Here is a 13,958-nt window from a genome sequence, read left to right as displayed (position 1 = left end):
CAAGTGCTATGATGAAACTGGCTCTTATGAGGACCAGGAAAGGAAGACCCAGAGTTACCTCTGCTGCAGAGGATAAGTTCATTAGAGCTAACTGCACCTCAGATTGATCAGCATGGCTACATAAGGTGAATTCACCAATTTGTAAGTCGCTCTGGATAAGAGCGTCTGCCAAATGACTTAAATGTAAATGTAATGTAAATGTACCACAGCATTCTGCAGCGATACGCCATCCCATCTGGTTTGTGCTTAGTGGGATTATCATTTTTTTTCATCAGGACAATGACTCAAAACACACCTCCAGACTGTGTAGGGGCTATTTGACCAAGAAGGAGAGTGAAGGCTGCATCAGATGACTACAATCACCTGACCTTATCCCAATTGAGAGGGTTTGGGATGAGTTGGACCGCAGAGTGAAGGAAAAGCAGCCAACAAGTGCTCACCATATGTGGTGAACTCCTTTAAGGCAAAGCATTCCAGATGAAGCTGGTTGAGAGAATGCCAAGAGTGCAAAGCAGTCATCAAGGAAAAGGGTGGCTACTTTGTAGAAATCTAAAATATATTTTGATTTGGTTAACACTTTTTTGGTTACTACATGATTCCATATGTGTTATTTCATAGTTTTGATGTCTTCACTATTTTTCTACAATGTAGAAAATATTTAAAAAATAAAGAAAAAAACTCTTGAATGACTAGGTGTGTTCAAACTTTTGACTGTTACTTTATATCAAATTCCTCTTTTCTCCCTCACCCAACTGTCTCACTCCCTCTCTCCCTTCTCTCTCCTTCCCTCTCACCCTACCTTTCCCTCTCTCTCTCTCTCTCTCTCTCTCCTTCCCTCTTCCCCTCATCTCTCATCTTTCCTTCCCTCTCCTATCTCCCTCCCTCTCTCTGTCCTTCACTCTCCCTTCTCCTCTCTCCCTCTCTCCTCCTCTCCTCTCTCTCTCCTTCCCTCTCACCCCACCTTTCCCTTTCTCCCTCTCTCTTCTCCTCTCATCTTTCCTTCCCTCTCCCCCATCTCCCCTCCCTCTCTCTCCCCCTCTCCTATCCCTCCATCTCTCCTTCTCATCTCTCCTACACTCTCCCCCTCTCCTCTCCCCCACCCTCTCCTTCCCTTTCCTCCCCTCTCTGGGCGAGTGTAGCTAATAGGAGACATATGTATGGGTTGAGTGTGAGACATGAAAGTTGTGTAGCACCAGTGAGCACCATCCCTGTACAGCCAACATTCCAGACCACACTGTAAAAGAAAGAAGGTAACTAATAGGAGGAGCTGGAAGCGTATGATTTATCGATGCAGTTAGAAGCTTAGGGCTGAATTCTTTTGTAGGCAAAATGTGACAAATGCCACTGTGATGTTTAGACTACATGCTCCTATACTTTGTATTAATAATGTTTCAACCACAAAGAGGCAACTTCATCCTCTTCATACAGTACATGTGATGGTGTGACTTACGATTCCCTCTTTATACCAAGTGAAGTTAAAACCATACAGTATTTACATGGTAATTGGACAGTGTGTTAACATGCTACGGTCTGACTGTTCACATAAAACTGTTCTACTTTGATCTCTATTTACAGTTAGAAACTGACAGGGTGGGTCTTTGCCTTATAGTCTGTTTATAGTGCTGTATAGTCAGCCATGTTGCCATTCAGAACATCTACTGTACTCTGCATTAACCATAGGAATAACATGCATTCAACAAGAGTTCATTAGTAGTAAAAGCCCTCATGTTGAGCTGAGATATTCCATGGTAAGTTGGTGGTGTGGCGTTTAAAGTCACCTTAGATAAGTATGTCGGCAGCATTCTGTATTGTAGCATCTACAGGACGATCCTGACATTCCATTCTGATGACATCACATCAGGGAGATATTCTTAGAGCCATCCTTCACCAGGCTGAGTGAGAAGGACAATGTCAAAGACGTAGAAATAGGTTGCATAGAATAAATAGATGTCATGGCCTGTCCATCATTGCAGCTTGGGTAACACAGAAGTTCTGCCAAACAAATTGTTAACAGTGTAATTACCATTTTATCATGTAATTTCTAAGAAAATTGTTATTTCTGTACCAGGCTTCCCTCGGCTTTCAATCAGGCAAGACTTTCTGCCAATGGTGCTGTTTGTTCTACTGGTAAGTGAACTATTTCTGTTATCACAGAGCCAAGGACTGACAGGCTGCCTTGATTATATACTAATTGGAGTCACAGGCATTTCAATGTTTCTTGTTTTTGCCAATCTGGTGAAGTGTCAGTCAAAGGGGTCTCAGTGTCAGTCAAAGGGGGAGGGCTCAGGCTGCATGACACTGAAATCTAATAACTACTCCCTTAGTCGTAGGAAAACACACATATAAACCCTCACTCATTAACTCACACAAGCTGAGAAATATGCTGACATGGTGCTCCATGTAATTAAGAACACAGACTCACTTGCACGTGCGCACACATAAAAACACACACACACAGGCCTTTGTGTCTGAGAGAACCCGGAAGGCGACCAACACTTCCTCCCAGACCAGCGACAGACACACATACCAGCAACAGGCAGACAGACCAGCGACAGGCAGACAGATCAGCGACAGGCAGAGAGACCAGCGAGAGACACACATACCAGTGACAGGCACACATACCAGCAACAGACACACATACCAGTGATAGGCACACATACCAGCGACAGGCAGACAGATCAGCGACAGGCAGACAGATCAGCGACAGGCAGAGAGACCAGCGAGAGACACACATACCAGTGACAGGCACACATACCAGCAACAGGCAGACAGACCAGCGACAGACACACAGACCAGCGACAGACACACAGACCAGCGACAGACACACATACCAGTGACAGGCACACATACCAGCGATAGGCAGACAGACCAGCGACAGACACACATACCAGTGACAGACACACAGACCAGCGACAGACACACATACCAGTGACAGGCACACATACCAGCGACAGGCAGACAGACCAGCGACAGGCAGACAGACCAGCGACAGACACACATACCAGTGACAGGCAGACAGATCAGCGACAGGCACACATACCAGCGACAGGCAGACAGACCAGCGACAGGCAGACATACCAGCGACAGGCACACATACCAGCGACAGGCACACATACCAGCGACAGGCACACATATCAGCGATAGGCAGACAGATCAGCGATAGGCAGACAGATCAGTGACAGACACACATATCTTCGACAGGCAGACAGATCAGCCACACATTCCAGCGACAGGCAAACAGACCAGCAACAGGCAGACATACCAGCGACAGGCAGACAGACCAGCGACAGACACACATACCAGCAACAGGCACACATACCAGCGACAGGCAGACAGATCAGCGACAGACACACATACCAGCGACAGGCAGACAGACCAGCGACAGGCAGACATACCAGTGACAGACACACATACCAGCGACAGGCACACATACCAGCGACAGGCAGACAGATCAGCGATAGACAGACAGATCAGTGACAGACACACATATCTGCGACAGGCAGACAGATCAGCCACACATTCCAGCGACAGACAGACAGACCAGCAACAGACACACATACCAGCGACAGGCACACATACCAGCGACAGGCAGACAGACCAGCGACAGGCAGACAGACCAGCGACAGGCAGACATACCAGCGACAGGCACACATATCAGTGACAGACACACATATCTGCGACAGGCAGACAGATCAGCCACACATTCCAGCGACAGACACACAGACCAGCGACAGACACACATACCAGTGACAGACACACAGACCAGCGACAGACACACAGACCAGTGACAGGCACACATACCAGCGACAGGCACACATACCAGCGACAGGCAGAGAGACCAGCGAGAGACACACATACCAGCAACAGGCACACATACCAGCGACAGGCAGACAGATCAGCGACAGACACACATACCAGTGACAGGCACACATACCAGCGACAGGCAGACAGACCAGCGACAGGCAGACAGACCAGCGACAGACATACATACCAGCGACAGACGCACATACCAGCGACAGGCACACATACCAGCGACAGGCAGAGAGACCAGCGAGAGACACACATACCAGCAACAGGCACACATACCAGCGACAGGCAGACAGATCAGCGACAGACACACATACCAGTGACAGGCACACATACCAGCGACAGGCAGACAGACCAGCGACAGGCAGACAGATCAGCGACAGGCAGACAGATCAGCGACAGGCAGACAGATCAGCGACAGGCAGAGAGACCAGCGAGAGACACACATACCAGTGACAGGCACACATACGAGCAACAGGCAGACAGACCAGCGACAGACACACAGACCAGCGACAGACACACAGACCAGCGACAGACACACATACCAGTGACAGACACACAGACCAGCGACAGACACACATACCAGTGACAGGCACACATACCAGCGATAGGCAGACAGACCAGCGACAGACACACATACCAGCGACAGGCACACATACCAGCGACAGGCAGAGAGACCAGCGAGAGACACACATACCAGTGACAGGCACACATACCAGCGACAGGCAGACAGACCAGCGACAGGCAGACAGATCAGCGAGACACACATACCAGCGACAGGCAGACAGACCAGCGACAGGCAGACAGACCAGCGACAGGCACACATACCAGTGACAGACACACATACCAGCGACAGGCACACATACCAGCGACAGGCACACATACCAGCGACAGGCAGACAGATCAGTGACAGACACACATACCAGCGACAGGCAGACATACCAGCAACAGGCACACATACCAGCGACAGGCAGACAGATCAGCGCTAGACAGACAGATCAGTGACAGACACATATATCTGCGACAGGCAGACAGATCAGCCACACATTCCAGCGACAGGCAGACAGACCAGCAACAGACACACATACCAGCGACAGGCACACATACCAGCGACAGGCAGACAGACCAGCGACAGACACACAGACCAGCGACAGGCAGACAGACCAGCGACAGACACACAGACCAGCGACAGGCAGACAGTCCAGCGACAGGCAGACAGACACACATACCAGCGACAGGCAGACAGACCAGTGACAGACACACATACCAGCGACAGGCAGACAGACACACATACCCGCGACAGACACATATACCAGCGACAGGCAGACAGACAGACCAACGACACAGACAAACCAGTGAGCTGTCTTGACATTGAAACCGCCTCACAGATACCAGTGCACATCGAGTTGACCTGGAGCTGTGCAACAAGGTAAGAATCTGTGTCCCCCCTGCTGCCTCACTCTCCATTGAGTGTTAAGACCAAACATGCTGGGACCTTTTCAAATGTTCTGCTTGTAACCCTGGACTGATGTACATAATGCCAAAGTTGCTTTACTGTGATCAGTGTGATTTTGACGGTTGTATGAAGGGTATTATCTGTGTTACATTGTTATGCTATGTGAAGGCTATAGTGTTACATCATAATACATCCTATATGAAGTCTTCATGTATGGTCTATGAAGGCTATATGAAGTCTGTATGTGTGCTCTGTGAAGGCTATATGAAGTCTGTATGTGTGCTCTGTGAAGGCTATATGAAGTCTGTATGTGTGCTCTGTGAAGGCTATATGAAGTCTGTATGTGTGCTCTGTGAAGGCTATATCGAGTGTATTGTGTGTATTCTCCTCCCAGGGCTCAGTGGCAGATGGAGCTCTACTTCTCCTACATTGAGACCAGTTACAGCGTCTCTGGTGATGAGGTGTGCCCTCCTACTGACCGCCATCACAGCCCTGGCTCTCCACTGTTTGCATTACTACAAATCAAAATCAAATCTAAGTTTATTGGGCGCATCCACAGATTTGAATATGGTATCAAAGGTGCAGCGAAATGCTTGTGTTTTTGGCTCCCAACAGTGCAATTAAAAAAATATGTTTTAAACTATAGGATGCAAGTGTACAAAACATTAGTAACACCTGATCTTTCCATGGCAGACTGACCAGGTGAAAGCTATGATCCCTTATTGCCACTTGTTAAATCCACTTATTGCCACTTGTTAAATCCATCTACAATCAGTGTAGATGAAGGGGAGGAGACAGGTTAAAGAAGTTTGAATGTGTCAAGCACTGCAACACTGCTGGGTTTTTCCCGCTCAACAGTTTCCTGTGTGTATCAAGAATAGTCCACCACCTAATTGACATCGTGCCAACTGTGGGACACATTGGAGTCAACATGGGCCAGCATCCCTGTGAAACGCTTTGACATCTTGTAGAGTCCATGCCCCGACAAATTGAGGCTGTTCTGAGTGCAAAAGGGGGTGCAACACGATAATGTACACTCAGCGTATATTCAGTGTGTTACAACAGTTAAGACATAGCCCTGTGTCTTGGTGAGCATTTAGAATTCAGATAGAAGGCCAGGATCACGCAACACTGCCAGAGAAGATAGACAATAGCAGATAAAGACACTTTAATAAACATTTTATCAACATGTATTTTTTGACAGTTGGATTGTCTGCAAAGTTGAAATCTTCTGGAATACATTTGGGGGTTTTCTGCAGCTGTATAACAAAGGTAGAGAACTGGGTCGCAGATCGACCATGTATGTGGCAAGTTAATGTGTTGACTGACCTGTGTCTTCTTTTTAAATAAAAGGGTTATGAGTTAATTGAAATACAATATCAAATCCATTACCTTCACAAAAAAGGTACAAAAATATAAAAAGTAAAGTAAATAAAAATAACCATTGTTTTCAAACCACTCGCTCGGCATATAGGAGGTCACTCAAAGTAAAATTCCATCTCATCACTACAGAATTAGGCCAACAGTTCATTTTTCAGCGCCAGCCGCTTGGGCTTTAGTTTTCCATCGTCGAGGTTCAGGAAGACTTTCTGCATGAACTCAAAGGTGCTGCCCAGGGCTTTGGGGTAGATCAGATGGAGGGAGTAGAGTAGCCCAAAAACAACCACGAGAGCGTCTGGCCAGGAGCGGGAGTTAGTCATGACGATCTTATCCTCAAGGACAATGGATAGATGGGCCAGTCTGATGGGTATACCACCCACCACCTCATAGTGCTGGCCCACCACTGAGAGAATGGAAACTCCCTCCAGAATACCAGGGCTGCTGAGTTCTCCCACCTTAATGACAGAGGAAAAAACTAAGTTTAAAAAACACAATACATTTACATTTAAGTCATTTAGCAGACGCTCTTATCCAGAGCGACTTACAAATTGGTGAATTCACCTTCTGACATCCAGTGGAACAGCCACTTTACAATAGTGCATCTAAATCATTAAGGGGGGGGGGTGAGAAGGATTACTTATCCTATCCTAGGTATTCCTTTAGGAAAGAATGCGTTGATAATGGTACAGGCTGTAAAACCAGGTGGCTACCTCGACGATTTTGAAGACATCAGAACTATCCTCTCGTAACAACAAAGGGAGACCAGCCAAGACTGCAGAATGGGCCACGGTGATGCTATTTTCTCCCTGTGAAGTGAACTAAAGAGAGCACATTTCACAATGTCATTTAGCATTTAAATAATCCAGCAAATTGAGCTCGTCAACCCCAATATAGGAGTAATCTAATCTGGTTCCAGTCACAGCCAATATCTGATGCACATGTCCATGTAGCACACGGGTGGCCAATCTTATGCACAAAAAGCAAGTGTGGGTGCAGGCTTTTGTTCCAACCAAGCAGTAAACAAAGTCTTGGTTGAATATTAGTTGATCAAGTTGAATCAGGTGTGTCACTGCTTGGTTGAAACAAGAGTCTGCAACCACACAAAGATGGTCCATCCCTGATCAAGTGAATCCCACTGACCTGCTCGTTGTACACTCAGGATGCTTGAAAACTTCCCTCCATGGGTGGTGGACTTCCCCTCCTTCTCCCTGAACAGGGTCAGCAGGCGGGGCGTGTGGTGGTCCAAGGCAGAGTAGAACGTCTGCTGCAGGCTCTGGTTGGTGATTATCTGAAACTCAATATGTACCTAAAGGAAAAGACAAAGCACACAGAACATCCCAATTTATGTCAGTCAGGCAAGTTGAGCCTGCCCTGAGAATGTTGTTACTGATAACCATGACTTGTGAGTACAACCAGAAGCCCATGTGACATGCATCAAAAAAGGTCTGAACTGCAATGGAAATGTAGATTGTTATGAGAACATGACTGGACAAGGACAACTTTTCTTAGTCTGCTTAACCTGAGTTTCGAGGAAGAGTGCTGGCCAGCGTGTTCTGAGATGCTCTACCGTGGGACTGGATTGAACTATTTCTTGGCGTCGGAGAGCAAATGTCTTCTGCATGTGTTGATTGATGAGTGGCAGGTCTCTGTTTTCTTTCGTCATCTCGTGGACCATCTCCAGTCTCTGTTTCTCCAGGCTGGCCTCATCTTCTCCTTGAGGGAAGTTGGGCAGGAAGTTCACCTCTGCCCGGCGTGCTCGTTTAATGTTGCTCCGAGCTGCTCATTGTCAGGACAATGCTTGCTCCTCCTCCCCCCGTTCACAGCAACCTCTGGGAACCCAACATGGCGTAACCTCTGCCTGTAGTTTCCCATTTTGAATTTCAGGCTGTTCTTCCAGCCATCACAGCCTGTTTTTGAGCCAGGCTCTTTCAAACACGGGTGCTTGGTTACAAGGGCCTCAGCTGCCTTGGCAAACTGCCTGTCACTTGGGTACGCTTTGGAATTGAAGATTGTCCAAGCCATCCTATCAAGAATGTTGTGTTTTTGATCCCTTGTTATTTTCAGCCCCGTTTCATGTCTCAGATATGCACAATTGCCCTCTCTCAGAGCAAACTCAACCTCCCATCGAGAAAGTGGGTATGACAAATACCTCAGGCCACCTGCCGAGCTGCTCTGGTGGGGCGGCCTGTAACTCGGTGGCTGAGAGTCCGGTTAAACCGAGGTCTGTATCACGTCGTATTCGCAAAACTTTCACCGTAGCCCTAGGAGAAGGCAAGTCTTCAATGGTCTCTAAGTTGAAGAGCTCGTTGTTGAAATCAGGGTCTTCGTAAAAAAGACGAAAATCAAAATTCAGATGCAGTTTCTCCTTGAGCGTTGATATCAGCTCATTCAGTGAGTCAGGTTGAGAGGGCAGAATCACTTTCTCTATTCTGTTGTCGTTGAGGATAACTTTCAGTTTGATGGCTTCGTTTACTGACCCTTCTGTCTCCATTTGGAATGTGAAATCTGAAGGAAAAGAAAGGACACAGCGTCACCAGGGCCTAAAGCCATAGACTGTACGATTTCCATATCATTTCCACTAATAAAATGCCCCTTGATTTGGAAGAGTATTACCTATAAATACAACAGCACGACTGTGTTATAATAAATGATTTGCTGAAAGAGATAGCTATATGCCCACTGACCAATGCTATGGCTTGGTAATATGTGTTAAGAGCTTGTCAGTGAACCCACCTTCAGTAGTGGATACTTGGTCTGGGTCTTTGGGATCAGAACCCAGCCTTTGAATGTGCTCTTCAACCTCACTGATCCAGTGGGTATCGTCTTCCTCTTTACATAGTGACACTGTGGGCTCTGGGTCCTCCTGTCTTAGATGGAGGCCCCACTCTTGAGTATATGACTGCTGCTGCTCTGGGGCAACCTGCACCAAAGTGATAGTAGCTTCAGCCTGCCGATGGCAGTCTGACACTGGAGGGAAGGAGAAACAATTGCACATGTAGATCTGTTAAAGTTGGAATCCGTTTTGGTAAAACTGCCACAACAAAGATGTCACTTCAAACAACGAACAATGTTTTATTCCCTCAGACATCATTGCATGCATAATAGAACAGCACTATGTAGCTACTACAATTGTTTTGTATTACTTTGCTCAGCCTGGTCTCAGACTAGACGTAACATAGTAAAAGTAAATACTGGATGCTCAAATGAGTAACATATTTTTATTTCACCTTTATTTAACCCGGTAGGCCAGTTGAGAACAAGTTCTCATTTTCAACTGCGACCTGGCCAACATAAAGCAAAGCAGTGAGACGCAAATAACAACACAGAGTTACACATGGAATAAACAAAGATAGTCAATAACACAATAGAAAAGTCTATATACAATGTGTGCAAATGAGGTAAGATAAGGGCAGAAAGGCAATAAATAGGTCATAGTGGTGAAATAATTACAATTTAGCAATTAAACACTGGAGTGATAAATGTGCAGAAGATCAATGTCCAAGTAGAGATACTGGGGAGCAAAGGCGCAAAAAATATGGGTCTCAAGCTTTAAAGATTTTGCAATTCGTTCCAGTCATTCCTCAGCAGGAAGGAACTGGAAGGAAAGGCGGCCAGGGGAGGAATTGGCTTTGGGGGTGACCAGTGAAATATACCTGCTGGAGCGTGTGCTACGGGTGGGTGCCGCGATGGTGACCAGTTAGCTGACCATATGATTCCAAGATGGCGTAGCAGTCAGACGTCTTTGTCATTGTCTTTGTCGTGTCCCATGTATATATCTATCTTCGCATATCTTTTTATATTTTTCTAAACCTCAACTTCAAAATACTCTCCTGCAATCCTCCTCACCCAATGTGGTGTGGATTTGCTTTTTTCTAAAGTATTTTTCGTTACTTCGGAATCGGGACCCCCAGCAGAAGATAGCCAGCTGACTAGATTCTAGCTAGTAGTCAGCTAACCACTGCTAGCGGTCATCAGCTAACCTTTAGCTCTGAAAACTCTCGCCAGTTTGCACAACTCGATTTCTAACCAGAGCATACCGGACCTATTTTCTCTCCATATCCCTGGATTCCCACCGCAAGCTCTGAACATTTTCACTTGGATCATAGCAGCTAGCTAGCTGCAATCCGAGTGTCTACTCCTGTCTATTGTCTCTGTCCTGAAGCAAGCACCAATTAGCCAGGAGCTAGCCCATGTTAGGTCCATCTCCCGGCTGGCTGAAGAGTTCCATCAGCCACTCCTGGGCTACAATACATATTTTGCCAATTGGCCTTGACCCATTTTACTGCCAGTGTGGAGCCCCGCCGGTCCTTCACGACTGGACTACCGACGTAATCTGCCCGAGGGGGTTATTCAACTGGCCCCTCCGTCGCGACGTCCCCTGCTGGCCGCAGCCCGCTAGCTGTCAAAGAAGAAGAAAAAGTTCAAGGAGGAAGAGGGAGATTAACCTGGTTGGGGAGAAACTGTATTATATTAGGACTTTTAGTTGTCGTCGTATCTACCAGGACCAGACTGACTCGTGTATCAGCCTGACCGTTTAAAGACTAGAGAACTGGAGACGAAGGTTATTTCAGAATGACCAGCAGCTGATCTGTTATGTGCTATAGGTTGTTAGCTGAATAGGTCCATCTGACAATTTCTTGGGCCACTATACCTATTTTTGCCAATGGACTGGTCCCTTTTACCACACGGAAATCTACTAATCCATCACGACTGGTCTACCAACGTAAACACACGAGGAGGCTATAAACAGACTTCCTCCGACGCAACATCCCTCTGAGGCCCTTCTGCTAGCCCCGGCCCGCTAGCTGTCTGAATCGCCGTGTCTCCAACCAGCCTCACTACTCACTGGACCCTTATGATCACTCGGCTACGCATTCCTCTCCTTAATGTCAATATGCCTTGTCCTTAGCTGTTCTGGTTAGTGATTGTCTTATTTCACTGTAGAGCCTCTGGCCCTGCTCAATATACCTTATCCAACCCTTTAGTTCCACCTCCCACACATGTGATGACATCACCTGGTTTAAATGATGTTTCCAGAGACAATATCTCTCATTATCACTCAATGCCTAGGTTTACCTCTGTATTCAAATCCTACCATACCTTTGTTTGTACATTATGCCTTGAATCTATTCTATCGCGCTCAGACACCTGCTCCTTTTATTCTCTTTTCCGGACTCGACAACCAGTTCTTATAGCCTTTAGTCACACCCTTATCCTACTCCTCCTCTGGTGATGTAGAGGTTAACTTCTTATGGCTGGGGGGCAGTATTGAGTAGCTTGGATGAATAAGGTGCCTAAAGTAAACAGCCTGCTCCTCAGTCTCAGTTGCTAATATATGCATATTATTAGTTGTATCGGATAGAAAACAATCTAAAGTTTCTAAAACTGTTTGAATGATGTCTGAGTATAACAGAACTCATATGGCAGGCAACATCCTGAGTTGAAATCAAAACAGGAAGTCAGAAATCTGAGCTTTGTATGTATTCACCAGAGTCCCCAATGAAATCACCTTGAGATATTAATGATGTTGCACTGCCTAGGGGTTCCACTAGATGTCAACCATCAATATAAATTATAATGAGACTTCTATGGTGTTGTGGGAGTGAATGATAGCAGAATCAGTCAGGTGTCTGGCAGTCAGCCATTTTCTGATCATGCTTATTCCTCATGGTAGTCACTTGCGTTCTATTGCTCACGAAGACAAGGAGTACTCCGGTTGGAACTTTATTGAAGCTATATGTTAAAAAAATCCTAATGATTGATTCTGTACTTAGCTTGAAATGTTTCTTCGGCCGGTAATATAACGCTTTGAAGTTTTTGTCCGATATAACTCTGACCAGAATTAGCATTTGGATTTGTATATCAAACGCGCTAACAAAAGAAGGTATTTGGACATAAATAACAGACATTTTCGAACAAAACAAACATTTATTGTGGACCTGGGAGTCCTAGAGTGCTTTCTGATGTCGATCATCAAAGGTAAGGGAATATTTATCATATAATTTCTTGTTTATGTTGACGTCAACATGGCGGCTATTGTGACAAATATTTCTGAGCGCCGTCTCAGGTTATTGCATGGCTGGCTTATTCTGTAAAGTTTTTTTTGAAATCAGACACAGCGGTTGCATTAAGGAGAAGTATATTATTATCATCTACATTTATGATGAGTATTTCTGTTGAATGATGTGGCTATGCAAAATCACTGGATGTTTTTGGAACTAGTGAATGTAACGCGCCAATGTAAACTCATATTTGGATAAATATGAACTTTATCAAACAAAACATACATGTATTGTGTAACATGAAGTCCTATTAGTGTCATCTGATGAAGATCATCAAAGGTTAGTGATTAATTTTATATCTATTTTCTGCTTTTTGAAACTCCTCTCTTTGGTTGAAAAAAAATGGCTGTGTTTTTCTGTGGCTATGTGGTGAACTAACAATCGTTTGTGGTGCTTTTGCTGTAAAGCATATTTGAAATCGGACACTGTGGTGGGATTAGCAATTTTATTTTATTTTACCTTTATTTAACTAGGCAAGTCAGTTAAGAACACATTCTTATTTGCAATGACGACCTAGGAACAGTGGGTTAACTGCCTGTTCAGGGGCAGAACGACAGATTTGTACCTTGTCAGCTCGGGGGTTTGAACTTCCGGTTACTAGTCCAACGCTCTAACCACTAGGCTACCCTGCCGCAATGAGAATAGCTTTAAAATTGTATGAAATGCATGTATGTTTGAGGAATGTTAATTATGGGATTTTTGTTGTTTTGAAAATGGCGCCCTACACTTTGACTGGCTGTTGTAAAATAGCTCCCGTTAGCGGGATTGCAGCCATAAGAAGTTAACCCAGGCCCTGCAGTGCCTAGCTCCACTCCTATTCCAAGTCTCTCATCGCTGCCGCTTGATATGGACCACCCTCTGCCCCCAGCTGTGCTCTGGACACCATATGTGAACTGATTGAAGATAGATGGGGGGCAGAGCTCGTGCTGCTAGGTGACCTAAACTGGGACATGCTTAACACCCCGGCCAACCTACAATCAAAGCTTGATGCCCTCAATCTCACACAAATTATCAATGAATCTACCAGGTACAACCCCAAAGCGGTAAACACGGGCACCCTCATAGATATCATCCTAACCAACTTGCCCTCCAAATACACCTCTGCTGTTTTCAACCAAGATTTCAGCGATCACTGCCTCATTTCCTGCATCCGTAATGGGTCTGCGGTCAAATATCCAGGCATCATCACTGTCAAACGCTCCCTAAAACACTTCAGCGAGCAGGCCTTTCTAATCGACCTGGCCCAGGTATCC

This window comes from Oncorhynchus masou, chromosome 29, assembly GCF_036934945.1.
Source record: "Oncorhynchus masou masou isolate Uvic2021 chromosome 29, UVic_Omas_1.1, whole genome shotgun sequence".
Classification (NCBI taxonomy): domain Eukaryota; kingdom Metazoa; phylum Chordata; class Actinopteri; order Salmoniformes; family Salmonidae; genus Oncorhynchus; species Oncorhynchus masou.
This window is presented reverse-complemented; position numbering follows the sequence as displayed.